Raw genomic sequence first — 10,652 nt, forward strand, 5'->3', positions numbered from 1 at the left:
TAGACACAGTATCTTGAGCTTAATTTACCAGAATTCACATTACTGACAAATCTGTATTTACAAAGCTGGGAATAGGCTCATAACATTTTCTCTCTGCACAGCTACTATAACTCAGGTAAAGCTACTTAAAGTACATATAGGGTTTACAAATATCCCTGCAAGCCATTATTCCGATGTCACGCCGTGGACCCTAGCACCGGCCCTGGTTACAATGCAAGGGGTGAAAACTAGTTTTCTGTTTTGAACATAAGTTAAATACTGACTGTTTTTTCATGTAGCACACAAATATCCAGGGCCGTAACTAGGGCTGTGCGATAGGGGCGACCGCCCAGGGCGCAACGCTGAAGGGGGGCGCAATTTAGGAATATTTTAGGTTAATTTGGTTAAAATTGAGGTCTGGGGGGGCGGCATTTGTCTTTCTCGCCCAGGGCGCTAGAATTCTAAGTTACGGCTCTGCAAATATCCACTTCAAATTTCAGTGTACAAATAAGCTATCAAGTATTTGTGTGCTACATGAAAAAACAGTCAGTATTTAACTTACGTGCAAAACAGAAAACTAGTTTTCACCCCTTGCATTGTAACATGGTTTTGTCCAGGAGACTTAAAGAAGATACTTCTTAATTTAAGATCCTTGGTGAATCAGGCCCTAGGTTCATGCAAATGGTCTGCTCTACTTGTCAAATGTTAGGTCTTTGTTTAGAGTTAAGGTTTCAAAAAGGTTTAATTTCTAGTTTCTGGGTTAGGGCCTGATTTAATCAGGGCAAGGGTCATTATGAAGGGTTTGTATTTGTTAAACATTTTTAATCGATCGAAGATGTCTTAATATCATCAGGTTTAAATGACAATTTAAAAAAAGGAAACACCTTTTTAATGGCGTGCGATGGGTTATCCTCTCCCTGGAACAGTGGTTCTCAATCTAATTTAGCACACGGAACCCTAAAAAAGAACTTCCTGATGCTGAATTGTTAGTATTCAATGTCGCCACACAAATCTTACTTTGTACACACAAATTTAGCGCCACAAATACATTTTTCAGCCATTACGCATCTTGCGGAACCCCTGACGGAAAACAGTTTCAGAAGCATTGCCCTACAGTACTGGGGAGCTGATACAGAACTTATAGAGTCTTCTATTGCCTAAATTGATCTATGAAATACATAACGATAGAGCTAAAAATAACAAGTTTATGGTTAAAACAAAAAAATCTGTAGATGAAAAAGAAATGTATTGTTCACATATTTAAGCCCAGCCTCTACCAGACAGATTTATAGTTTCAATTTACAGCAGTGTTCTAATGATTATCTAGGGATTCTATTTTCTCACCAATTGAGTAATTATTGTTCATAGTGAGCAAAATCTAATTTACTTGCTTAATCAGATTTCTTTGATGAAATGCTACCCTCGAAAATAAATAAATGTCTGAATATTGGACACATTTCTCAACAGTTTGAAAAGCAGCTCCAATGTCGTTTTCCTTTAAACAGGAATCCCTCTCTGCCTTGTAGGCAGTTCCAACATTGCATTTGCCCTACTTTGTTTAATCCCATGTTAATGATAGGTTGCGAGCGGGGGATATTTTTAGCTGCTGTCCTGGCTGCGTGACAAGGAGAGCGCTCTATAGCAGGTAAGAGTGGTGTGAGAGTAATATCTGCAGCTGTGGGTGTACAAATTACAGATCAACTTAATAAGGTCAAGGACCAAGTGGGAACGAAGGTGTTGCCAAGTCACTTAACAGCAACATAAATAAATAAAAATAAAATAATAATATTTGCATTAGTGTTCATATACACAGGATTGTTTCATACGCCCAATGCTCAGTCTGAGCTGTGTTCTCTACATAGATTACCTATATTAGTCCTCCAGTAATGTAAATAGATAAGAGGCCCTGCACATTGGAAAAAAAACATAACTGACATCCGGAATGATTAATTCCTATGAAGAATGCATCCAAACCCTCCTATGGCAGCCCATACTGACTTATTTATTCACAGTGTAAGCTTATGTACACACAGGGGCTTACTATATGTGTGTTGTATATTACACTGGAACTGTGTTCATTGCAGCTTGTACAGCTCTAGAACTAGGGATCATTGTAAACACAGGACAGGCGTTATTTATCAAGCATGCTTTTTGTTTTGTTTTTTAATCTCAGATTTTTAGCGATTTTACCAGTAGGATTTAAAACACCAATTTTATTCAAGACAAACCCGGGCGTATTGGGTTGGAAAATATATATGAGGACATTTCTCGCAAAGCAGGGAGAAGGCGATCCGGCGCGCCTAGTTTTACAGAGCGGTGCAAGAATTAGGCTTAATTTTGCACCCAGACAGAAGAACAAACAGTCTCCACGCAGATAATATACTGTTCATAAATCTAGCCCATGGCCTCAGTGTTCTGAGGCAGCAATGCTAAACACACACAAACACATATATTATAAATATACATTTTATATATATATATATATATATATATATATATATATATATATTATATATATATATATATATATATATATATATATATATATACACGCACACACATAGACGTCAATCCTCTGTACTCAAGAGATACATTATTAATACTATTATAGCTACTTTAAGCTGTACTTTATATTAGGAACGTATATATATATATATATATATATATATATATATATATATTTGTAAGTATGGATTTGCACTTGGATCTTTGATTGCAAGGAAATGAAAAAACTAAACACCTATAGGATTGACAGAAGGAAAGAAAAAACCTTTTGGATTCAACCTTAATAATAGTACGTGATATTCAGAAAATGTTAAAACTTAGAGATAGTGACATTCCGCGTGTGAAATCGACATTACAGAATGAATCTCCCAAATCGTTCTGAATCGACTTGTACATTATATAGTTACACCTAATAAACATTGATGTAGAATGCAATAGTTTGTGCACACAACATTGTATATGGATTATCTATCAGTCAGAGGAATAATGTCTTTTTAAGAGAACTCGGTTCTGGACAAAACAGTGAATAAGCAAAGGGGCAATGAATAAATACTGCTTAACTATCATTAAACTTTTTGAAAATGTACTAATTTACTAACTATTATGTTCTGTATACAACATCTTACCCAGTAAAACATTGGACACCCATAGGAGAAAGTCTGATCTGGAAGGACCACAAGAATAATGGTGGTAATTCAAATGTTTCTTTAGAACTTCATTAGATAAATAATATTGTAATGCTTTTTTTTTTAATGGGTTTAAGGTGCTTTAATGATAATCCATAAAGAGCCTGAATTTTGTGAAAATAACCCTTTCAGGTTAAATGTTTTCAGTGACAAAAACGTCCTGTCCTGCAAAAACGAGGACATCTGAGATTGTTGGATACATGCTAATGATAAATAGCCAAAGCAATTCATGTTCACATGTTTACAGATTATACTATAGGACAGTTTGTAAAAACATTTGATACAAGGCATTCAGTTGAACACAACCTATAAGACACTATTAAATTATTCATGATTTCTTACCACTTCAATTATAAGACGTATAAGTTCAAGCAGTACTACCCAGCCGCCACTGACGCCTGCCTGCACCTCAGCCACTTCATGGTTCTTGCCTGAGGCCTATTACAACTGTGGCTCCTGACCTGACTCGCATCAATAGAGAACCTTCTGTGATTTAGGATTCCACTTTATCGAAACACAAATAAGAAAATATTGAGCTGATGTTTCTAAATCACGACTTGGAAAAAAGTCTGCCCACTAGTGACCAATATTTATGGCCAGTGAACAGGAGTGGGTTGAATGACTAAGACCACTGTCGGCATCCATCCCAACAATGAGACATGCATAATCGGTACAAAATAATTCTTTCCCCCAATCCATCCAGACCAGGCCATTACCACCCCTAAAACACCCAGTTTTGGATGAAATCCTTCCCATTTCCATCCAAAGCCCCGCCCCCTTTTGAGGTAAGCGATTCAAAACCACCAAGATTGGGACAGTTAGAAGCATGATTGTGGGGGATAATTCTTGTGTTATCTGGGCAGGTAATGGAGTAAGCTTATCTATACGTAAGTATAAGCACAGTTTGCAGTTTGGATGTGGTGTAGCAGTGAATAAACTCTGGTACATTTATGAAAACTGGTGCATAGGCAAAGAGTAGTGTTGCCCAGTCTGATACTTAATTTCATTCTCTACAAGACAAATAAAAGAAAAGCTGGGGTTGCAGAATCTTATTATGCAAGGGTTATAGTTCTTGTAGCTTCTTGTTTTGTTTTATGTTTTCCAGCGCTTGTGACTGTAGGCTAAATTAAAGGGAATAGTTCCCACAGAAATGTTCAGACTTGCACTAGTGATGTGCATTCCCAGACTTTCCAAGTAAACGATCTTCAGGTCCACAGATAAATTGTGCTCAGTGTCGCAGATAACCCTTCTTTGTGCAGTAATGATAAGGGACTAAATAAACACAGCCCTTTCTGCTTTAAAATCCTGCAAATTAGATGCTGAGAGGCATAATCTGTCATTAAGGATAGTAAAGCACAAAAAAGTAGTAACTTTGCACCTGGGCAAAATCATGTTGCATTGGAGGGGGGAATAAATTTAAAATGTGGGGACAAATTTATTTTTGGGATAGGGCATGTCCTAGATCAACTTTAAATTTCAGTGTAAAAATAAATCTTTTAAGTATTTGTGTGCTAAATGAAAAAACAGCCAGTATTTATCTTATGTGCAAAATAATAAACTAATTTGCACCCCTTACATTGTAACATGGTTTGTCCCTGAGAGCATTTACTCCTTTTTTTGCTGTACTTTCCTTAATGACTCAGGCCCAGAAAGAGCAGATTATGCCTCTCAGCATCTAATTTGCAGGATTTTAAAGCAGAAAGGGCCCAGCATGCACAAACAATTACTACTAGAGATAACTAGACATAGGAAGCACATGATTTAGGATGGTCTGTAACGTACTCTTTCTATACGTTGCAAAAGACTGTACAAAATGGAGGAAAATTATATGATTCATTTACTCTATGGTTACCAAAGAAGTGTTTCTCCAGTTGTTTTCCACTAAAACTACTACTGTACTTGCAAACTATCGTCATCTATTTATTATTTTTTTAAAACATATTTTATTAAGGAGATTTTTCAATTTTCAAAACAGCATAAAGAGTAAGTTACATTGATCAAACAGCAAGTATCTTACAAATGAGAAGAACAATGTAAACTTTGTCAATCAAAGTAAAGACATAGAAATGGAAAGAAAAGGGAGAGAGCAGGGAACATGGGGGTGGGGGGAGGGGAAGGAAAGAGGGAGAGGAAAGGAAGAAAAGTTAGTATGGTAAGAGGGGGTAGGAAAAGGGGCACCTGACCTGGCATCTAGATGTATTACATGTATATACCATATATTGAACGTCTTCTAACGCCATATTCAATAGTTTCCATTCTAATCAGGCTTTGGTTGTTCTGAACCATAGGAGTCGAGCCAAGGATCCCAAATCGCATGGAATTTATTGGGACGATCATTGAGAATGCTTGTAATGTGTTCACAGCTATATGTCTGCCATATTCTTATCGTCATCTATTTATTTATATAACGCCACTAATTTCGCAGTGCTGTACAGAGAACTCATTATGATGAGAGCTGTAGTTTAACAACAAATGGGATGTATAAGACAAAAAAGCAAAGTTTGAGAAATCCTTAAAGCAAGCTATCTTGTTACTATGATGGAGGGGAAATACTGCAGATGCTTACCATCAATAATTACTACCCATACACAAAAAAAAACACATCTGTTCTAACTGATGAAAAGATTGAAATATCCTTGGTGTTGGAAAAATATACACATGTATAATAGAAATGAGACACAAGAGATCACATGCTATACACACTGTACATTGCAGATAATCACAAGGTTTCTCGGAATAGATCTGTTAAATCACATGTCTGCTGTTTGCCACAGCACACAAATAAGATGTTGTGTGGACTGAGGGCCCTATTTATTAGGCCATAAACCATCATGAATGGCTTTTCCCACATAGTTTAAGCATTTTTATGTAACTTAGTTATATAACAAAAGCCTAAAGATATATCCTGCATTAGGCTTAAACTGCAGTCCTCATAATTTTCAATGAGGACTATGGTCTGGGCCAATTTAACAAGCTCTGAAATGCCTAGCTTTTCAAAGCTTGAACCCGGTGGCTAATGCCATCTGAAGATGGCATTATCCATTCTGTCCTTATGGGATGCGGTGTGCAGGATAATATTTTAATAAATGGCCAAATAACATCATTCCTTATAGTTGTATTATGGGATGATAATTAACTGGGGGGTATGATAAATATTTTACTAAATCATCTCCCTTCCCAAAAAACAGTACTTTTGTGAGACCTCCACCATTTGCTGTATTTAGATTTGGGACTTGGCGCTGCTTGGACCTCAAGAGATCGGGCACATGACCACTAAGGTTATCGCCCATGTAATTTAAAGAAGATACATATCAACTTTTTCATCTAAGTGATTCCAGGGGTCTGTGGATTTTTTGGGCTCTTATCTTTAGCTGGTGTATGAAGTTGCAGTCGCACACCCACATGGCCGTCATGGTTATAATTCTGACATCATTACTGACAACTTTACGTTTTCCGCTGTGATTGCCAATGTTGCTGCAAAACCCCTTCAAACATCGAAAACTGACACCTTTTCCAACAAAACAGATTCCACAGTTATACTTTGAACAACAAGAAAGTAAATCATACATGTGTTTCTAAAGAAGTTATCTCAGAGGTCTCTTTATTCACATCGAGCTCAGACAACTATTAAATGGTGGAAGTGAATCACTATCTTCCTCTCTTGCTGATGCCCATAATAGTAATAATTTGACCTTCCTATGTCTGCTAACTTCAGACCTATTAATAACATCAACGTTTTTACTGGCCAGTCCAGCAAGATTGCAACCGTATGTCATTTATTAACATGAATCTTCCAGAGCCAAGAATAAAAAAAGAAAAACAAAAGTTGGTTGGTGTGGGCAATACTGGAGGGGTATTGTTCATTGAAGATGGCACCTGATGGGATTACTGTGGTCACCTGTCCAGCTCTGATTTTCAGTGCATACAGGTTTTCATTTTACTAAACTTTAGACCCTGTGAGGCTCACAAAATAGTGGCATCTGTGGCAGTTCCAGTGGCAATCGTAAGGTAAAGGACAGAGTCCCAACTGAAGAACAGGACTGCTACTGGAGGAAGGGATCCTGCTACTGGAGGAAGGGATCCTGCTACTGGAGGAAGGGATCCTGCTACTGGAGGAAGGGATCCTGCTACTGGAGGAAGGGATCCTGCTACTGGAGGAAGGGATCCTGCTACTGGAGGAAGGGATCCTGCTACTGGAGGAAGGGATCCTTAGGGGAAAAGCTCCTTTTCTAATGGAGTTCCTCCCTTATCAAAACAGTCTGCTAAACAATAGAGGATAATTTTATTTCAATACTATATCATCATCATCACCATTTATTTATATAGCGCCACTGATTCCGCAGCGCTGTACAGAGAACTCACTCACATCAGTCCCTGCCCCATTGGAGCTTACAGTCTAAATTCCCTAACAGAGAGAGAGAGAGAGAGAGAGAGAGAGAGAGAGAGAGAGAGAGAGAGAGAGAGAGAGAGAGAGAGAGAGAGAGAGAGAGAGAGAGAGAGAGAGAGAGAGAGAGAGAGAGAGAGAGAGAGAGAGAGAGAGAGAGAGAGAGAGAGAGAGAGTAGGGTAAATTTTTGGTAGCAGCCAATTAACCTACCAGTATGTTTTTGGAGTGTGGGAGGAAACCGGAGCACCCGGAGGAAACCCACGCAAACACGGGGAGAACATACAAACTCCACACAGATAAGGCCATGATCACTTAGATAATGTATATACAATGCACCTGTGGTACATTGGGCCAGATATGCATTCAACCATATGGTGAATGTAGCGTTTATGTGATTTGGAATACAAACCATTGATCCCTAAGATGATTACCTCCACAGTACACGCGATTCATAGTAAACACTATAAGAAAAGACAGCAAAACGTGAGCATAGTGCAGTCTGGCAATCACTACGTATGCCAAACTGTGGCCCTGTTACCTATATGCCTGCAGCCCCTCATGTTGTGGCCACTAATGTACTGTGCATATAAAGCCTAAGGACTCTAAAACATCATTGCTTCTCACTAAAACCCATAGTTCTTTGTTCAGCGCATTTCGAATGTAGCTTTAACACAGCCAAACCAGGTTTTATTTTTTGTGCCCAGGTTCTGTCTTGAACTTTGCCAGCATTCAGAGAGATGCAATAATGCCAAGTGTCCCAACTCTAAATTACTTTATATGTATCTTTTAAAAAGCACTGCCATTGTTTTATGACACAATGGACATAGAGACTCTACCCCTGCAATCATGCTCTTGATCAAATTACTATCATGCAGCATAATGACTTTTTTTTTGCTTTGTTTGAAATATATTAAAAGGATTCCTTAATTGTTATTGTGACAAAATCAAAGAGATTGATGTCACAAACGTCACTACCATCAAGTGGATGAATACACAGTGGGATTTTTCATTCTTTTAAATAAGGATTTGTTCAGGATATGAACAACAAAAAGATGTAATGATGTTCTAGAGAACCCGGCACAGATGTTAGTATTCCCAGCCAACCGTGTGGAGATTTACTGCAGTCCCATACCTCTGTTCAGTAAATCCTTAGGAGCCTACTAATCTACCAGATGGCATTTCATCCAGCTATACTGGCTGGCTATGTATACAAACAAGTCTCCTGCATGGTGCACTGCAAGGACCATATCACCCACCAGCATGTGAATTAAGACAGTACAAGTTAAATGGTTCTTTAGTGGAGATCCTTTGCAGAGCCCTTTCAAAATTGTAATCCGGACACAGATATAATTGCTCAGCAGCAGTTAAAAGGTTAAACAACCTAATTTCTTTTGATTGGCGGAAACAGTCTAGTGATATGTTACTTTAAATAGCCTAGTGTAAAACATAGAAAGGCACTTAAGCCTGCTAGGTATTTGCATGCATAACAAAGTAATTATGAAATTGATTGGTTACCCCTGTAATTTACCCTCCTGGACCTGGAGTGGTTGGATCTCCTGAGATTCTCCACGTTGTAGTTTAGGCTTTAATCAAATGGGAATCCTGCATCAGTCACCGACCACATGTCCGCCCTAGTGTTGTCCTCACTGACAGCTCGGTTCCAGTCAGTGCAATGGAGAGGTTGTAATACCTGGCCGCCTTCACATCCAGCCAGATCACAAGGAGAAGATCACAAACCAGTCCACTTCCCTGCTGTGTCAATCTCTGCTCTCTCCCCCAGCGTCCTATTACACCCACAGCTGATTTATTTCTGTCAGGGATCACCAAGCCAAGTCTGAAACCACACTCAGTAATAATAACTAGCAGGAGCGTCGTGATGCTGCCATACAGCGATGCACACACCTCTGATATAACACACACCGCACCCCCACTATTCAGGAGTCAATGCCCTGCTATACCAGGCTGGAAAACATGACCATATAAAATATGCATGAATGCAGCCTCCCGGGTCCCTGGAATCTGTACATCCCTGGCTGGAGGGAGGGAGGATCACAGGTGGAGCCTTGCAGTCCCGAAATAATTTGCTACAGTCCATCCATGGTCCCCAGCAAGCAGGAGGATGCGCCTGTGTCTGTGATACGGCTGTAGGATGCGGCTAAAGATGTGTTCCCGGTACCGACATATCAGCAGCCCCACAGTCCTAGTAGCTTTCTAGATCTCCAAGGTCCTTGATCCCTTTGTTTAAAGTGATAGGGACATAAGAGCAGCATCACTGCCTCCAGCGCCAGTGACAAGTACCAGGGATTGAGGAGCATCTAGTGGACTGGAGGAATGCTTGCATCTATTGCACTACCTGCGAAGGATTTCATATGAGAGGACATGTGTACAAGTAACATAACCAGGGCATATATCCAGTTTTGAATGGGGCAGCTGCGCCTTTATTTGATAAAACACCCTGCATCCTTAAATTCTTCATATATGTAGTGGCAGTCACAAGAATGGATTCTGCCAGGCTGCCACTCTGGATAAACTGTACACTCTCTCTGTACAGTGCAGGGTAATATGATTGGCACTATGTAAATAAATAAATAATAATAATAATAATAATATACTGTTATATATATATATATATATATATATATATATATATATATATATATATATATAATATTGATGTCCTAAATAACCCTCTTTTACAGTGTTAGTTGGTCATTTTAACTTATTTTCCTTGTACATCAGACTTCCAGTTTATAAATCTGTCCTCTATGCATTGCTGCAATCAGGTCACCCAATTTGGTTGTTTTCAAACTAAATTTTCTGAAGTTATGTTATGTTTGGTCTAGAAACAATCATTCTGCTTTTTGAAAGCCCAATAAGGATCAAGCAGATTTTGATGTCAGTGATTAATAAATGTGGTTGGCTGATGATCATGTTGGGATACTTTTCTGCATAGATTTTCAAGTTGAAACAGTTTTTCCGTATGTTTTTGGAGTATGTTCTAACACCTAGAAAACGGGTGGTGGGATATGGAGAACTGAACCACAGAGCTTTTTCCTGCCGATATCAGCCTTTTGACACCCAGTCAAAATACATTTAA

At 38.7% G+C, this 10,652-nt stretch overlaps 1 protein-coding gene across 3 annotated transcripts in view; it reads right to left on the reverse strand.

Moving 5' to 3' along the window:
* Nucleotides 1-9,825, reverse strand: part of MAN2A2 (mannosidase alpha class 2A member 2) — a 57,472-nt gene extending 47,647 nt beyond the window's left edge. For 2 of the 3 annotated variants that reach the window (XM_075207829.1, XM_075207828.1), the window contains exon 1: nucleotides 9,071-9,825. The gene's annotated coding sequence lies outside the window, so the exon portion shown is untranslated. The remainder of the gene's footprint in view (nucleotides 1-9,070) is intronic. The other variant, XM_075207830.1, reaches the window with a different exon arrangement.
* Between the last annotated feature and the right edge of the window lie 827 nt (nucleotides 9,826-10,652).

This window comes from Mixophyes fleayi, chromosome 4 (genome assembly GCF_038048845.1).
Source record: "Mixophyes fleayi isolate aMixFle1 chromosome 4, aMixFle1.hap1, whole genome shotgun sequence".
NCBI classification, from domain to species: Eukaryota; Metazoa; Chordata; class Amphibia; order Anura; family Limnodynastidae; genus Mixophyes; species Mixophyes fleayi.